A 5,587-nucleotide genomic window follows, 5' to 3' on the forward strand; every position below is an offset into this window, starting at 1 on the left:
CTGAGAAGCTTCTGTAAAGCAAAGGACACTGTCACTAAGACAAAAAGGCAACCCACTGACTGGGAGAAGATCTTCACCAACCCTGCAACAAACAAAGGTCTGATCTCCAAAATATATAAAGAACTCAAGAAACTAGACCTTAAAATGCTAATTAACCCAATTAAAAAATGGGCCACTGAACTGAACAGAGAATTGTCAACAGAAGAAATTCAAATGGCCAAAAGACACTTAAGGTCATGCTCAACCTCCTTAGCGATCAGGGAAATGCAAATCAAAACAACTTTGAGATACCATCTTATACCTGTCAGAATGGCTAAAATCAAAACCACCAATGATAGCCTTTGCTAGAGAGGTTGTGGAGTAAGGGGTATTCCCTTTGCTGGTGGGAATGCAAACTTGTGCAACCACTTTGGAAAGCAGTGTGGTGGTTTCTCAGGAAATTATTAAACAATGATAATCACAACATACAGGGGCAAATCCCACATCACCTCCCCTTTTCTGTATAAATGAAAAGAACAGTTTTAATTTTAACATAGTAAAATTACAAATCACAATACTGGTATCATGCAAGAATTGCAGTTAAAATACCTATATCTACTTTTCTTTTATCATAACTAAGAAAAACTATAACTAAATTTTTCAACTCCATCAAAGACCACAGAAGGATATAATATATCCTAAGTAAACAGGAACTGTGTTGTAAGCAACATCCAAAACTCTAGTAATTACAGAGACATTTCATTGCCCGGACAGTCACTCAAAGTTCTTCTGTGTTGTTGGGCCATCCAATCTTCAGCCCACAGACCTACCTATAGTATCCGGCAGACTTTTTCATGAAGCAGGAAATTTGAAGCCCTGTTCTGCATCACAATGGAAGAGTCCATCAGTTGCTCTCTTCTGAGTCCTGCAGACTCTGTCATGAATCAGGAATCCTGAAGAATCATCCTACCTTTAGGTAAGCTCAGCAGTCATTTCTCCATGGTTCTTGCATGTCCAGTTCATGAAGCAGTCCAGGCAAGAGCAGTTTGTTGCCCAAATGTCCAAAAACTCCATAAGGAACCTCTTCAATGTCCATCACCCTCTTGAAGTAGATTAGTGCCACCAAGAGCTGATGTATCTCATTGTCATGAAAAGTCTTGAGCTCTTAAAACATTTTAAATACCATATTCTGAAAGCCACTGAAAGATTGGAAGAATCCCTATCTATCTGAAATATATCTCTGTCTAGAAAATCAATGACTGTGACTATAAACTTGACTATTGCTATATAGATAACTCTATTTACATATATTTTAATTATACATTACATTTTTAAATGAGCTGCACAAATACAATATCTTAATCAAGATCAGAAATACATACAATAAAATTCAGCTTAAATTTGTATCAATAAACCAAGATCCATGCCAATGCAAATCTCTATAGCATTTCCCCCTTTAAATGTAAACAAATATTTATGAACAGTATTTGGGTATTGATGTAGGGGTGTCTTCTATCTATCTGTTGTTTCATTGGTTAATTAATAAAGAAAACTGCTTGGCCTGATAGGTCAGAACATAGGTAGGCAGGGAAGACAGAACAGAATGCTGGGTGGAAGAAGGCAGTGAGGCAGATGCGATGAAGCTCCGACCCAAGATAGACATAGGCTAGAATCTTCCCAGTGAGTCACCACCACACACATTAATATAAATGGGTTAATCAATATGTGAGAGTTAGCCAGTAAGAGGTTAGAGTTAATGGGCCAAGTAGTGTTTAAATGAATACAGTTTCCATGTTATTATTTCCAGGGCTAAGCTAGCTGTGCAGGAGCTGGGTGGAATGAAAAGCAGGCCTGCTCATCCCCTCACTACTGTATATGGGCATAGTTCTCTCCAAATTGCTTCCTGCTTTTTATTTGGTGAAGTAATTTTTGGGGGTGTTCACAGTGACCTTTTGGGAGTTCGTAATTCATCAAACCACATTAGTGTGGAGGGATTCCATAGGTTGTCATCCTCTGTGGAAACAAAAGCACCGCTTTTCCAAAGCAACAAATCTGTAGACCCAAATTCTGAAGACATGATACCTTTAAAGTATATATGTTGGTTACTTAACTCCTTTACAGTCAAAAGATTCAAAGAAAACACAACAATATACATAATCCAGACACTCTGTATATAATCGATCTTTCTGTGGCTTATTTGTTTTTATTCTATTACTTTTTAATATTTATTTTATTATCTTTACTCCTTTAATTTATGACTGTCTGTACACTGTCTCTTTAAAAACTTTGTCTCCATTTTTATAAAGCATTTACTTCTTCTTATAACTCTCTATATTCTTTTTCTTCTCTCTCCCAAGCCTATGTACATTTTATCTACATAAACATTTTAATTTTATGTACATTTTAGATACATTTTAAACAGTGTATCTATCTCATTTAGAGGTCTTTAATGCATGAATCTATCCTATTGTATATCTGTAATTCTTTACTGTTCAAGAGTGCTTCTTAAAATGCTAAACACTTCTTATGTATTTCTATTGGTAGAGCAAATATGGCCTGCCTGCTTGATCCACATAGTCCCACATGACAGAGGCATGTTTGCTGTCTCCAAGAGCCATGTACATTGCCCCATTTTCAAGTACACAGGTGGTCTAAGTTGCAATTAGCAATCTTCTCACAGACCCCAAAGCCAGTCCTCCAGAAAGTATCAGAGTTTGCTTGGGCAGCATGGCCAAGAAAACCTGCATTTCAAAATGGCACAGCTTTTTTTCTGTTACCTCTAAATCAGGAAAACCTCTCTTAAAGGAGCCGCAGCATGTCACCAGTAAGCAAAGCCCATTTGGGGAAATAAATGAAGCTAAACTTCATTATTTAGTGTCTAGAATTCCTTTCCAAGCTCTTTAAGATTTTAAGTGGATTTTAGTTGGCCACATGGGCACCAGTTTGTTGTTGGAACTAACCACTTGTTAGTTCCCAGCTGCTCAGCCCCAAAATAATTACACAGAAACTGTATTAATTAAATCACTGTGTAGCCCATTAGCTCTAACTTCTTACTAGCTAACTTTTACATATTAATTTCTATTCGTCTGTGTATCACCATGTGGCTGTGCTTACCAGGTAAAGTTCTCAGTATCTGTCTCCAGTGGGGCTACATGACTTCTCTCTGACTCTGCCTTCTTCCTCCCAAAACTCAATTTAGTTTTTCTCACCTACCTAGGTTTTGTCCTATAGCTCTGCTATAGGCCCAAACCAGTTCCTTTATTAACCAATGATATTCACAGCTTACAGAAGGGAATCCCAAAATATGAGTTTCTATAGCTTCAACCCATTTCCTGTTCTTTGTGTCTACTGTGTTGTAGTTGAAACTAATCAGTCAGCTTTCTTTTGTTTCTGTCATAACTTCCCCACCATTATAAACTCTATCACTAAATAACATAAGATTCAGTAGAATTAATTGCTATTTGGTGCTAAGTTGGTTTGGTAGCCTAGTGTTTTCATTTTTTGTTTGGTTATTTATGAAGACAAGGTTTGTCTGTGTAGCCCTAGCTGTCCTGAAAGTAGCTCTATATACCAGGATAGCTTCAAACTCAGAGATCCTTTGACTCTGACGTCCAAGTGCTGGGATTAAAGGTGGGTCAGCATTCCTGGCTTTTTTGTTTTTATATTGTTGTATGATAGTTTTGTTCCTATCAAGCATATGCTGTTGTACTGAACTTCACCAATATCTTCAATTTTAAAATTTGACAGAGGGTATCATTATGTTTCCCAGGATGGCATGTATTCATGACAATAATACTGCCTGTGCCCTCTGAGTCATAGGATTGCAGGTTCATAACCTTCTTCCTGCCTGTTTTGTTTGTTTTGAATTTTTATTTTAAAAAGAATATTTTACCTGTATGCATGGATATATACCATGTGAGTACTTGGTCCTTACATCGATCAAAAGATGGTACTAAAAACCCTGAACTTGGAATAATTGATAGTTATGATCTCCCATATTAGTCCTTAAGCTCACCTGTATGAAAGACTAGGAGGACTCTTTAGTGTTGAGCCATCTTTCCTGCTCTGTGTTGATTATTTGTAATCAGCATATTAATTGCTATTGTTTTCTATTGTTCATTAATAACTTTTTAAACACACAGTGTCTTTTAATAAAATGTTATTTATGTTGCAGTTTAAATTGGGGCACTTCATGTTTCTTGTAGATGAATACAGAGTTGAAGTGAATACATAACTCTTTGTAGAAACTTCAGGCAAAACCTATGAGTTATTTCTAAATTTTATGTTTGATTGATTTTTTCATTTGAAAGAGGTATTTAATATGTATTTTTGGCTGTCCTAGAAGTGATAGCATGGACTAGGCTGAAATTCAACTCAGAGGCAGATAGATATGCATGCCTCTGTCTTCTGAGTGCAAGGATTAGAGGCATGATTCAATACATCTGGCTTTTTCATCTTATTTTTTTTGTAGTTAGGAATTACTCATTCATACAATTTCTCTTATCTGTACTCTGTACTATTGTTCTGTTTATGTATCTTTCATTGTTGATTAGTAGGCATTTCTCTTGCAAGGTGATATTCCATTCAAAGGGTTCAAAAATGACAGAGGTGAATCTCCTATTCAGTTTGCTTCAAAAGTGATTTGGGGATTAAATCATGATGCCCATGTCATGAAATAAGTATGGGGAGCATCAGAATTATATGACTATACTGTCAAAGATGTATACATTTACAGTGTTGTCAAAATCATACTTTCTGTTGTGCACATGTATGGGATATTTTAGAATGCAGTGACCTATGATGATGTGCATGTCGACTTCACTTAGGAAGAATGGACTTTGCTGAATCCTTCCCAGAAGAATCTCTACAAAGATGTGATGCTGGAGACCCACGGAAACCTCACTACTATAGGTAAGGCTGAATTATCTTTCATGTTTCAAGTAAGGGGACGACTATTCATTGTTTAATGGTGCTCTTTTGTAATATGATTGAGAAAGAAGAATGGGGTAAATAAATCAGGCATGGTTATAAGATTTGCTTCAATTTTTTTTTTTACAATTTTTAGTACATAACATGCATTTTTCTGGCACTATATTTTAGGATACAGTTGGGAAGACCATAATATTGAAGAACATTGTCAAAGTTCTAGAAGACATGAAAGGTAATTTTCAAGTATAAGCTGATACAAATGTAACTCTGAAGAATTTGTAATGTATCCTATATATTTTAAAGAAAAGCAACAGTGTAAATAATAAAGTGTGTTGATGATTATGAAATTCTCACAAAATCATATACCTTAATTTCAGATAGGTGAACTGCATTTTCAAGTCATTCTTTTAAGAAAGAAGTCAAGGAAACAATGTGTTAGCCTATGTCACCTTTTGAATCATAATATGAGAGGTATACTGTGCAGTTGTCAATCCATTTATTTCATATTCATATTATAAAAGACAGACTTTTTGAAAAGGTGATAAGCATACCTCTAAAACTATTACACTAATAGTCCATACAAAAGGTAGTTTAACCCATATACTTGTGACTGTGTTAAGTTTAGTGAGGGGTATTTAGAGTCATGAATCAAGGGGAGCTGTTGTAGAGAGGCCGTAAT

General features: G+C 35.8%; 1 pseudogene; it reads left to right on the forward strand.

Annotated features, from left to right (window-relative positions):
• Window positions 1-4,763: 4,763 nt before the first annotated feature.
• On the forward strand, window positions 4,764-5,144 carry LOC113455851 (annotated as a pseudogene).
• Window positions 5,145-5,587: the final 443 nt, after the last annotated feature.

This window comes from Microtus ochrogaster, unplaced genomic scaffold (genome assembly GCF_000317375.1).
Source record: "Microtus ochrogaster isolate Prairie Vole_2 unplaced genomic scaffold, MicOch1.0 UNK195, whole genome shotgun sequence".
Lineage (NCBI taxonomy): Eukaryota > Metazoa > Chordata > Mammalia > Rodentia > Cricetidae > Microtus > Microtus ochrogaster.